This window comes from Schistocerca americana, chromosome 4, assembly GCF_021461395.2.
Source record: "Schistocerca americana isolate TAMUIC-IGC-003095 chromosome 4, iqSchAmer2.1, whole genome shotgun sequence".
Taxonomy (NCBI): Eukaryota; Metazoa; Arthropoda; class Insecta; order Orthoptera; family Acrididae; genus Schistocerca; species Schistocerca americana.
This window is the reverse complement of record NC_060122.1, coordinates 398,012,375-398,026,506: the sequence shown is the minus strand read 5'-3', so window position 1 is coordinate 398,026,506 and position 14,132 is coordinate 398,012,375.

Below are 14,132 nucleotides of genomic sequence, written 5' to 3'. Positions count from 1 at the left end.
AGGCAATCAATAGTGTTCCTATATTAAAAATCCACTGCAGCTTTTATGTTTAGCGAACGTAGCATACTGTAACTTCTGTACGTATAATAAGAGTAATTTTCAGTGCATTTCAGAGATGACAGTAGCGAAGGACATGATTAATTTCACACTTAGTTACAGTAATGATACTTTATTCCATTTCTAGCAAGTCAGATCAAGGTTATATGAAAGTAGTTTGCAAATTAATGATCATCTATGCACAGGAGAAAATCTTTTAGTGTTGTGCGAATCCCCATGTAATAGATCAAGACGCACAAAGTTAAAATATTTTCAACTGTGGAAACTAATAGTGAGAATCACATTTTATCTGTTGTGCTCGCAACAATAAGTAATATACAGTTAATTAAAATACAGGGTGATTCAAAAAGAATACCACAACTTTAAAAATGTGTATTTAATGAAAGAAACATAATATAATCTTCTGTTATACATCATTACAAGAGTATTTAAAAAGGTTTTTTTTTCACTCAAAAACAAGTTCAGAGATGTTCAATATGGCCCCCTCCAGACACACGAGCAATATCAACCCGATACTCCAACTCGTTCCACACTCTCTGTAGCATATCAGGCGTAACAGTTTGGATAGCTGCTGTTATTTCTCGTTTCAAATCATCAATGGTGTTTGGGAGAGGTGGCCGAAACACCATATCCTTAACATACCCCCATAAGAAAAAATCGCAGGCGGTAAGATCAAGGCTTCTTGGAGGCCAGTGATGAAGTGCTCTGTCACGGGCTGCCTGGCGGCCGATCCATCGCCTCGGGTAGTTGACGTTCAAGTAGTTACGGACAGATAAGTGCCAATGTGGTGGCGCTCCATCCTGCTGAAATATGAATTGTTGTGGTTCTTGTTCGAGCTGAGGGAACAGCCAATTCTCTAACATCTCCAGATACTGTAGTCCAGTTACAGTAGCACCTTCGAAGAAAAAGGGACCAAAAACTTTATTGACTGAAATGGCACAGAAAACGTTCACCTTAGGCGAGTCACGTTCATACTGAGTTGTTTCCCGCGGATTCCCGTTGGTGTGGAAAGTTGCTTCATCACTAAACACAATCTCTGAAACTAAAGATTCATCTGTTTCCATTTGAGCAAGGATAAAATCACAGAAATCGATTCTTTTAATCTTATCAGCTGCAGACAGAGCTTGAACCAATTTCAGACGATAAGGTTTCATAACTAACCTTTTTCGTAGGACTCTCCATACAGTTGATTGTGGAATTTGCAGCTCTCTGCTAGCTCTGCGAGTCGATTTTCCTGAGCTGCGAACAAATGCTTGCTGGATGCGTGCTACATTTTCATCAGTCGTTCTCGGCCGTCCAGAACTTCTCCCTTTGCACAAACACCCATTCTCTGTAAACTGTTTACACCAACGTTTAATACACCACCTATCAGGAGGTTTAACACCATACTTCGTTCGAAATGCACGCTGAACAACTGTCGTCGATTCACTTCTGCCGTACTCAATAACACAAAAAGCTTTCTGTTGAGCGGTCGCCATCTTAGCATCAACTGACGCTGACGCCTAGTCAACAGCGCCTCAAGCGAACAAATGTACAACTAAATGAAACTTTATAGCTCCCTTAATTCGCCGACAGATAGTGCTTAGCTCTGCCTTTTGTCGTTGCAGAGTTTTAAATTCCTAAAGTTGTGGTATTCTTTTTGAATCACCCTGTATTATGCCATATAAACTGCATATAAAGTCAAAGCGCGGTGAGGATTACGCGTTATACTCTTGAAACGAACGACTATAAATAACCCAGTCGTCCAGATAATTTTAAACACAGGCTAATTTCGAGTCTCCAAGAATATTATTCAGCAAACGAGTAAGGACGGCTGCGCCAGTAGCCAGACCAAAGGGGACCCTGTTAAACTCAAACAGATTCCAAATAGTACAAAATGCCGTAAAGTGTTTACATTCTTCGGCTAAGGGAAGCTGATTATACGCCTTATTCAAATCGAGCACAGTGAACCAATAGCCCCAGTAAACCAAGTAAAAGAGTTATGAAGATCAGGTAAGGAAGTGATTCTAGGATAACCTTCGTATTTAGGCGACGGTAGTCAACATCAGGCCGAAAATCCCACCCCTGAGCCTTAGGGACAAGGAATATAGGGGAGGCATAAGCAGATGTAGAAGGCCTAAAAACTCCTTGCTCAAGCATTTTGGTGATCTTTCCCCTTAGTATCTTCATCTTAGGCGGTGAGAGACGATATGGGGACTGCCTGACGAGAATGTGGTGAGGTAGACGAATATGGTAATCAAGAACATTAGTAACACCCAGTCTGTCCCAGTGTGTCACAGAAAAGCTCTGGGAACCTCTCCAACAAACCCCCTAGTTCAGAGGCCTGCTGGGAAGAAAGTTAGGTGAGATCAAATTCACTAACCTTAGTATCAATAGCCAGCATTCCCGCATCTCGATGCACTTTACGTTCAGCACATTCACTGAACCCAAATTTCTGAGCAGAAGCGAACTTAAAGAAAAATGTGTACCCGGAATAATCCAAGACAAGACCAGTTTTACCGATAAAATCACACCCCAAAATCGAATCTACCGGCAGCTTCTTAACCAAGGCCAAAGACAAGGGCCACGAGAAATCACCAACGGAGATACTCCCTTGGACCCAACTATGCGGGGGCAATACCTGTCGGCTGGCAACCCATCTCTGCACCAGAGAAGGGAGCGACCTGAGGTTCGCAACACGACCAAATTCAAGGAACCATTCCAAGCCCAACAATGAAAAGGAGCCACCGGAACCAAAAGGGCACAAATAGGTTTGCCACCTACTCGACAACAAATATAGGGCAGAGGAGGTGATGACACGGGTACACAAGGGTTTAAAGGCTCGATACCGGTGTCGCTGCCCAGCCAGGCGTCACTTATTGACTCTGGGTGTCCGCAGCTGAACGCAAGTACGAAATAAATGCCCTGTCCGACCGCACCTGAAACAATGCCGCGATTCCCTTTTAGTAGACAGCAGCCGATGTAGATAATCCGGAATTCTTCTCGACAACGCCCGCGGACTGAACTTCAACTTCACGGCATCTATCGTCCGAGAGCGGCAACGCGGATATCGCTACAACGGCGGCACGAAGTTCCTCCCAGGTGGAGGGACAACCACGAAAAACAAAGTGTGACTTAAGGACCGCCGCTCACCTCCCCCTCAGGGCAATAGAAACTAACTCCTTTTCTGGCAAGTCAACTAACAATGCCAAACAGGCCGTCTCGACTCTTTCCACATATTGATGTAACTCCTCTTTATCTTGCTGCATCTGCCAAATATAGTGACTGTCTAGCTGCTTGCGAACTCCCATGGTCAACCTCTCGCTAATTACAAGCTCACTCAACCGCTGAAAGTAAAATCCTTCTGCCATGGCCCTTGATACCAAGGTCCCCAATTCGCCTCTAGTTAAAGGATACAATAGAGACAAAACTACTTGATGCGAAACATCAAACGTATCAGCATGCGGCTCAAAGCCAACCACCAGCCATGGCAACCTTTCAAATTGCTCGAGTCGGTCGACAACTAATTCCGTGATGTCTCAGAGCAAATGCACGAGGGGATTAGGCAATTTAGCAAACGCCCCGTCTAACCTCTCGGGAGACATACAGGCGTTATTGCTGGGCTCGCTAGCGAACCGCCCCGACGATAACAAATCCTGAACCCCGGTCCTCTTCCCATCAAGATCTAAGCATGTGACCTTAAACTGCAATTTACTAACCAAGGATCCTAATTCTGCTGTTGATTCCTTATCACGATCCTCTGACTCTTATCACCTTAGATCAGTTATCCGGTTGGTCAAATGTATCAACTGCGCCCGCACCCTGTCTAACTGACTGCCACTAGGTTGAGTGCCCTCCAAGAAACCGATGTTATCCTCCAGACTACTAACGGCTTTAAACAAGAAGTCAATGGCTGCCTTTGTCTCATCCACAACCTCCGGCGTGACGTCAACCGGCTGAAGCACGGTAGCACATAATCTGGCTGCACGTAATCGGGCTGCTAAGTCCGGAACACTATCCTCAATAGCCTGGCGTCTTATCGCCAGCTCATAAATACGGTTGTCCTTACTCAACAGGCCGATCCTGGGGCACTGCATGGCCACCATTAGAATTGGGCACCTAAAACAGAACACAATACCGAAGACAAATATCGTATAACCCTGGCAGAGTTACAGTTCAAACCAACGGCAACTGAAATGGCAATATTACAGTCGTAATCGTGCTCTGCTACCAGTTGAGACCTGGTACCAAGGGAGGCAGGATTGGATTACGATTGTGGACGGGGCCGTAATCAATTACTATTGGTTAGTTTATTTTTCAATCATGTACACTTTATTTGGAAACAACAACAACAAATAAAATTATCTTAAAACACCGGAATGATGGGACCCCAACACAAGTCGCCGGCATACTCGCAGACGGTGATGGGGTGATGCAGAAACGTGATTCGCTGCTGAACACATATGACGCTGCTCACCAGCAATGCATGCTTCCCAGTCATGGCTGCCCTCCAACGGAAGAGTATGTATTGGACGGCAGTACAAAGCCTGGTTGCTGCTACGCTCGGTACAGTGGCTTAGGGGGACACGAGAATGCTACCTTCGTGTTCCCATTCAGTCCAACATTGGGCCACTCTCACATTCTAATGCCTCACAAATCTTGATATTGCACGATTCGACCAACTGGCCAAATGAAGACCCACAACTGACACTTTCAAACTCTGTCATTTGCTGATAAGGCTGTCTCACATGTGTACGCGGCGTCTCTGTGGCCCTACTAAGGTTTTCACGCGCTTTTCGTACCCTATCACGCCTGTTAATAACCGCTACACGGGAACAATGCTAATGTGTTTTGGTGACCATTCTATCTGTTACAGAGAATTGCAACTTTAATCATTTACATACCCACCAATACTGTATATATTTACGACGTTTCTGTCGTGTTTTCCGAAGAACGGGGTGCCAAAGCAAAGTTGGCACCGTAAAACGAAACCAAACAAGAGTATAGTCTCTGCATGCCGCACCAGCGATTGAGAATCGCCGGCTTAGCCACGCCTCCTGGAACTTCTCCATGCCACTGCATCGGCTCGTCTACTTACGGTTGTGCAGATGAACGCTAGCCCCGGTTTGCAGCCAATGATCAAGGCGACAGCATTGTCTTACATAGGCCACCAGTGTATTAAATATCTTTGGCAGAACATTAATGTGAACATTAAATCAGACGTTCATCAAGTGTAGAGTCTTGTAAAATTGCCTGTATCATGTAACGCATGTTCACCGGAACAACAGTGGGTTCTTTTGTTTGCTCTGGAAGGAGGTTGAGCGGAACTATAACACGTCTTAGTATACCTAACTTATACATACATGTATCATGTGACGCTTTAATCTTCAGATGCAGTTGTAAATATTCAGAAAATTCCTAGGGAAATGGATTGTACAAAACATATATATATATATATATATATATATATATATATATATATATATATATATATATATATATATGCTTTAGTTTTGTACAGTTCATTTCCCAGGAATTTTCTGAATATTTACAACTGCCTCAGAAGATTAAAGCGTCACATGATATATATATGTATAAGTTAAGTATACTAAGACGTGTTATAGTTCCGCTCAACCTCCTCCCAGAGCAAACCAAGGAACCCACTGTTGTTCCGGTGAATGTATTTTCGTACGGCTCAACAGTCACATTAACATCCTCCCGTGTCTTCTGGGTGTTTCACTTTTTTTGTCAGGCACTGTACATGTCCTGCAAATTTTATTGACCTTGTAAATAAATACACTCCTGGAAATTGAAATAAGAACACCGTGAATTAATTGTTCCAGGAAGGGGAAACTTTATTGACACATTCCTGGGGTCAGATACATCACATGATCACACTGACAGAACCACAGGCACATAGACACAGGCAACAGAGCATGCACAATGTCGGCACTAGTACAGTATATATCCACCTTTCGCAGCAATGCAGGCTGCTATTCTCCCATGGAGACGATCGTAGAGATGCTGGATGTAGTCCTGTGGAACGGCTTGCCATGCCATTTCCACCTGGCGCCTCAGTTGGACCAGCGTTCGTGCTGGACGTGCAGACCGCGTGAGACGACGCTTCATCCAGTCCCAAACATGCTCAATGGGGGACAGATCCGGAGATCTTGCTGGCCAGAGTTGTTGACTTACACCTTCTAGAGCACGTTGGGTGGCACGGGATACACGCGGACGTGCATTGTCCTGTTGGAACAGCAAGTTCCCTTGCCGGTCTAGGAATGGTAGAACGATGGGTTCGATGACGTTTTGGATGTACCGTGCACTATTCAGTGTCCCCTCGACGATCACCAGTGGTGTACGGCCAGTGTAGGAGATCGCTCCCCACACCATGATGCCGGGTGTTGGCCCTGTGTGCCTCGGTCGTATGCAGTCCTGATTGTGGTGCTCACCTGCACGGCGCCAATCACGCATACGACCATCATTGGCACCAAGGCAGAAGCGACTCTCATCGCTGAAGACGACACGTCTCCATTCGTCCCTCCATTCACGCCTGTCGCGACACCACTGGAGGCGGGCTGCACGATGTTGGGGCGTGAGCGGAAGACGGCCTAACGGTGTGCGGGACCGTAGCCCAGCTTCATGGAGACGGTTGCGAATGGTCCTCGCCGATACCCCAGGAGCAACAGTGTCCCTAATTTGCTGGGAAGTGGCGGTGCGGTCCCCTACGGCACTGCGTAGGATCCTACGGTCTTGGCGTGCATCCGTGCGTCGCTGCGGTCCGGTCCCAGGTCGACGGGCACGTGCACCTTCCGCCGACCACTGGCGACAACATCGATGTGCTGTGGAGACCTCACGCCCCACGTGTTGAGCAATTCGGCGGTACGTCCACGCGGCCTCCCGCATGCCCACTATACGCCCTCGCTCAAAGTCCGTCAACTGCACATACGGTTCACGTCCACGCTGTCGCGGCATGCTACCAGTGTTAAAGACTGCGACGGAGCTCCGTATGCCACGGCAAACTGGCTGACACTGACGGCGGCGGTGCACAAATGCTGCGCAGCTAGCGCCATTCGACGGCCAACACCGCGGTTCCTGGTGTGTCCGCTGTGCCGTGCGTGTGATCATTGCTTGTACAGCCCTCTCGCAGTGTCCGGAGCAAGTATGGTGGGTCTGACACACCGTTGTCAATGTGTTCTTTTTTCCATTTCCAGGAGTGTACATTCAAAATGGTAATTCTGGTTAATTACTTGATCTTAAAAAAACATACAGATATATAGTTCTTGGTTACTTATGAACTTGAAAGGAGTAATATTTTAACTGTTGCATCTAATTTATTAATTAAAGTCTTTGTTCAGTGTAACAAATTTTGTAAATACTGTTATAAGTTAATGGAACAATAGTGTATTTGATTAGCTTTATACAGGGTGTTACAAAAATGTACGGCCAAACTTTCAGGAAACATTCCTCACACACAAATAAAGAAAAGATGTTATGTGGCCATGTGTCCGGAAATACTTAATTTCCATGTTAGAGCTCATTTTAGTTTCTTCCACCTACGCTCAATGGAGCACGTTATGATGATTTCATACGGGATACTCTACCTGTGCTGCTAGAACATGTGCCTTTACAAGTACGACACAACATGTGGTTCATGCACTATGGAGCTGCTGCACATTTCAGACGAAGTATTCGTACGCTTCTCAACAACAGATTCGGTGACCGATGGATTGGTAGAGGCGAACCAATTCCATGGCTTCCACGCTCTCCTGACCTCAACCCTCTTGACTTTCATTTATGGGGGCATTTGAAAGCTCTTGTCTATACAACTCCGGTACCAAATTTAGAGACCCTTCGTGCTCGTATTGTGGACGGCTGTGATACAATACGCCATTCTCCAGGGCTGCATCAGGGATTCCATGCGACGGAGGGTGGATGCATGTATCCTAGCTACCGGAGGACATTTTGAACATTTCCTGTAACAAAGCGTTTGAAGTCATGCTGGTACGTTCTGTTGCTGTGTGTTTCCATTCCATGATTAATGTGATTTGAAGAGAAGTAATAAAATGAGCTCTAACATGGAAAGTAAGCGTTTCCGGACACATGTCCACATAACATACTTTCTTTCTTTGTGTGTGAGGAATGTTTCCTGAAAGTTTGGCTGTTCCTTTTTGTAACACCCTGTATAATTTACTGGCCGACGTGGAAAATTATTACATCTCAATTTACAATATATGTTAGGGAAAAAAACAGAAAAAAACGGAGGCAACAAACAAGATGATACCTTACTTAGAAGGGGCGAGTGCTAATCCCCGTCCGGCAGACACCCAGATTTATTTCAGCCATATGTCTCTAATTTCTTACGGGAGATAGCGTAAGCATTATATCAGGACTGTTTTTCTCTTCTAGCCGAACGGTGCTACTGCGTGCTCCTTTGTGAGCGGGCTTAGCAATATCGAGCCGAAACAGACAGGTAACTTCCCAGAAATGTTTCAGTCAGCGGTGTTGGAAGAAGCAGCAGGAGCAACACCATTAACTACAATTACGTCAGAGTAGCTGCGTTCAGCGCTGTGGAAGTCCCGCAGAGCACTCTCGGAGCTGCTCTGCTTTAAGATCTCGCTCCAGCCAGTCTTCTCTCGTGGCCGAGGGCGGCTCGTGGGACCGAAATACAACCCGGCGGGCTTTCAAGTGGTCGTCGGGAGGGGTCGGTGGGGGACGGGGGTGCTGTTTACACGCCGCAGACGCCGAGCGGCACCGACGGCCTGAGTAGGGGTCCGCCTAATTCCTCTTTAAATTTCCGCCACGACCGTAAATTATTTACCAATTTTCCAGGACGTTCAGACTGTGTAAACGGGGGTAATTGCTAAACAGAGACGAGGGGCACTGTCTTAAGCAAGGAAATGTGAGAAAGAAGGGGAGCACTCCCTCGGAGAACACTCTTCAGAAAAATTTGACAGCGAATCGTGGCTCTTATTTTCTACAACCTTATACCATCGCAAAGTGTACGATAACTGTTGTGGCGTAACAAGACAGCCACGCCACTCGGAAGTAGCCGAAAGGCACGCGTTTAGCTCACGCAGGCAAGAGATAGGTCTGAAACAGGATACGTAATGAATGCTATAAAGAAAAGTACGTAACTGCTGGAATACTTAACTTTAATCCACCCTTGTTGTACATCGCTATTGACGATACAAGTGAGACTCTGTAGATACATGCAATTTTACTAATGGCGCCTTGCTAGGTCGTAGCCATTGACTTAGCTGAAGGCTATTCTAACTATCTGCTCTGCAAATGAGCGAGGCTTCGTCAGTGTGCATCGCTAGCTACGTCGTCCGTACAACTGGGGCAAGTGCTAGTAAGTCTCTCGAGACCTGCCGTGTGGTGGCGCTCTGTCTGCGATCACTGACAGTGGCGACACGCGGGTCCGACATGTACTAATGGACCGCGGCTGATTTAAAGCTACCACCTAGCAAGTGTGGTGTCTGGCGGTGACACCACAATAACAGTCCAAAAGAAAATTATTGCTTTAAGTTTTGGATAAATCTCTGTCTCTCGGCCTTGCAGGCAGTAATCTCTATACTACCTACATGTAGAACTCTGGTCTCTGAGTGTACAACTTCCGCTTGCTTGCCGATCCATGTACTCGGCATCACCGTCTTCTTATAGATGAGCAAAAAGTTACTATCGGGCTTAACGCGGTGACCTTATAAAGTGGAGCAAGGACGTGCTATCTATCATCATTGCTGCACCCTGTGAAACGACCATCTACCATGCAGCGCTCTCAAGAGGAAGTTATCGGCTGCTTTTGGCGCGATAATCTCACAGTTTGTCTACGAAAACGAACGCGCGGGAAATAGTTGCTTTAACACTGTTAGCGATCGACGAAAACCGTGGTTAAGATTCTGGATTTGGTGATGGCTTGAATAGCGAATTGTTGGCGTAGGAGCACCAGATATGCTGCACAATGAGGGCGCTGATCACCTCGACCTTGAGCGTCCTTAAGCCACAACAACACACACACACACACACACACACACACACACACATACGCACGCTGCAAAACGATCTGAGATACATACTAATGAGGTTATTCAATTGAATCTCCATCACATTTTCTGATGTAAAATGAATATAGTTACAGCATAGTGCCTAATACCAGTATGCACATGCGTAGTATCTGTATTATCGATCTTTTATTGACTACGAAGAATGTTAAGTAAGTAATGCAACCCAGTTTTTTCTCACCCAATTTTGTCTCGGCGGAATTTGTTGTGGGACATCGTGATATATTCCCATTTCAGCTCCCACAGTTTCATGAACATCCGTTGGGTGGCGGCACTACATATGTCCTTCAAAATGGCGTCTGTAAATTATGTACGTTCCAAGGAGAGAGCTGTCATTGAGTTTATATTGGCGGAAAACCAGAGCATCGCAGAATGTCTACGGAGATCTGGTAGTGAACAAAAGCACCGTGAGTCATTGAGCGAGGCGTCTGTCATCATCACAGTAAGGTCGCGCAAACCTGTACGTCCCACGTGACGGACGGCCGCTCACAGCTGTGACTCCTGCAATGGTGGAACGTGCAGACACTGTCATTCGAGATGATCGACAGTTGCAACGAACGTCTCCTTCTCCATGAAAACACAAAGCCTCACACAAGTCTGCGCATGCGAGAGGATCTCACATAACTTCACTGGACTGTTCTTCCTGATCCACTTCACAACCAGAATCTCGCACCTTCTGACTTCCATCTGTCTGGTCCAGCGTAGGATGCACTCAGCGGGAAGCAGGATGTGGATGATGGGGAGATTATCGATGCAGCAAGACTTTGGCTCATACGTCGACCATTAGTGTAGTACCATGCGACACGAGGTGCGACAATAAAGTAATGAGACTGATGTGAAGAAAAATGTTCCTTACCGTTTTAGTCAAGTTTAGTGTTGTCTTCTTCAAAGTAGTTCCCTTCTGATTGCACACACTTTTCCCAGCGCTTCTGCCATTGATGATAGCATTTCTGGAACTCATCTTCTGTAATATCCTCCAAGATCCTCGTCACAACTTTTTGAACATGTTGTGTTGTTTGAAAATCGTGTCCCTTGACCGCCGTTTTGCCTCATGGAAATAGAAAAAAGTCTCACGGAGCGATATATGAACAATTCCCTTGGAATCAAAGAAGCACACAAGCATGCATTTCACTTTTGACTTTGACATGATAGCTTTTTTTGGTCTGGGTGATCTCTTTGAGCACCATTGCGAACTTTGGCGTTTTGTCTCTGGATCGTACTAAAAAAAAACAACTTTCATCACCAGTGATAACACGGCTCAACAATTCTGAATTGATTTCCGTTTGCTCTAACAGATCGACTGCCACATTTTTCCGTGTTTCTCGCTGTTGTGGTGCGAGATTTTTGGGGACCATTTTTGCACAAATCTTTCTCATACCAAGATCTGCAGTTATTGTTAGACGAACTGTTTCTCGATTGATGTTCAGTTCTTCTGCAATCATTTTCACGGATAATCTTCGATCAGATCGTGCGAGTTCGCGCTCCCTGGCCAAGTTGACATCCGTCCGTGAGGTTGATGGTCGTCCACTGCAGTCTTCATCTTCAACATTCGTTCTGCCTTCACTAAACATTTTATGCCAACGAAAAACTTGAGCTCTTGACATAACCTCCTCTCCAATAGCCTTCTGAAGCTTACCGTAAGTTGTCGTCGCGTTTTCACCCAATTTAACGCAAAAAGTAATGGCATATCGTTGCGCAATATTATGCGGTTCCATTTCCTTGGCGAGAGACACAAACATGTGTTAACTTATTATAGCACAACTCACAACTGAACAGTTGCATCGTTGTGCCGTTTGGACTACAAGCAGCTTATAGAGCAAGGTCAAAGATATTGTGCCTATGCAAGCCTGCAGGGTTGTCACATATTGCAAAGAAAAACAGTCTCATTACTTCATTGTCGCACCTCATATATAGGCGATACTAATAAAGTGATGTTAGGCCGTTGCAATTAAAGGAGATTATGTTGAAAAATAGCATTTTGTAGCCAAAATCACGTGAGTAATAATATGGTGCTTTGGAATCCTGAATATAACGAATGCAACAATATAATGTTGCATTACTTACTGGACACCCCTCATATCATCGCTCTAAAGTGACGTAGTTTATCACATAAATTTCAAGATCGAGATTCATTTCATAATTTCATTCGAATGGAAGAGTAACTTTTTTGGAAGTTATTCGCCATCATTGAAAATGATATTCACCAGCAAGATACAAACATGAGACAGTCCGGAAAAGGAAGAGATACCGAGAAGAACTTGCTTGGAAGTCATGTCTCCGAATTTTTTATTCTGTTCGCAATATCATTTGAGGTAATTACATGTCATGCATATTAAGGGTGCGTGACCCTCAGAACACTGAAAGCGCGAATTATGTGAGTTCGCCCGCACAGGCAGTACGCTCTCATTCAGCACGACAATGCCACACCATACACGAGCGCTGCGATATCTGCAGCAACTGGACGCCTTGGGTTCGCTGTCTTCGATCATCTTCCATACAGTCCTAGTCTGGCCTCATTTCCACCTTCGAGGACATCACTTTGATAGTTATGAAGCAGTGCAAACGAAGGTGGAGTTGTGGTTCCGTCAACAAAATCATTCTACTGTGACGGTATCAACAAACTGGTCTTTCGTTGGGAGAAATGTGTTCGTTGCCAGAGTGACTACGTTGATAAATTAATTAGGTAGACATAAACAATAAAGATATAGAATGTTAATAATGATGTTAATGTTAAGAATGGAGGAGCTTGTGAAGCCACACCACAGTCACATATGCTGAGTGCAGTGGACGTTAATGTACAACATGTGGCGAAGCAGAACCACATATAGGAGAGTTCTGTCCATTCATGGTACCTTGCGCAGTCAAATGTGCCTCGTTCGTCCAAATGATGTCAATGTTTATTTGAAAAGCCTTAAGAGTTTTCACATAAAAAATTCGAAGGCGTTTCTTCGCGGCACGCCCTGGTATATATCTTTCACATAAACATTAAGAATAGCACAAACTTCCAGTGTGAAACTTGTGTTTACATTCTGACATAAGCTGGCTGTTAGATTAAGATTTCTAGCCACTGGCGAAACATTCCAGTCGTTCGCCTTTGCAGCATATACGTTATTTGTAGTAAATAACATCGAGTAATAAACATCGTTCTTCTATTAAATTAATGAGAGTGTCCTAGAAGCTTTTAGAAAGCAAAACAATGAAAAAATTGGAGGTAGGTAGACGTAATAAACTGACTACCTTTCTCTTCACAGTTAACGACGCTGTCAATTACCGTATGGTGTCACAAGAGAGTAGCGTCTACGTTACATGGTACACCATTTGCACAAATATCTATAGAATGTACCTACAGATATCATTATTTAATATTTAAAACAAATTCTACGAAAAACGACCTATTTCTGATAAATCATAATTGCGCTGTAGTACTGAAGCGGTATACTTTCATGGCACACAAGTAATAATACATAGAACATCAAGTACGAGAAGCCTTGAAGTACCGCTAATTCTTTCCTGTTGTTTTAGTACAGCAAATCGTACAGAAATCGACACGTTTTCGAGAGATTCTCAACTGCTGATGCTTTGAAACAGCTTATATTCATATCAAGTACGCTATAATACGAAAAACAACAAATACAGAGTTCACCTCCATATGATTGAACACTATGTGGCGTCTCCTAAGTGCTGAATGTGATGAGAAACCGCTGCTCCATTTCAATGGCCCAGTTATTCTCCATGAGGCAGAGCTCTCACTTGGCAAATATAGTGAAACGCTGAATTCTACACTAGGACATCAACAGCTTCTCGTCCACGAACGTTTTCACCCCCAGTGAGAAGAGGCTGTATTGTCAATTGCGGTTTATAGATGTAGATGCAGAACAGAGTGTCACATAGGCCCGATGGGCAAACTGTTTTAATTAAATTAATCGAGTCCGATTCGTATTGGCTTTAATTTGTTAGTTTTAGAGTTCTGTAATGGTGATGTTTGACAGCATTCTGATGACGCCACGTTATACAGCCACTTATAAACAGTTT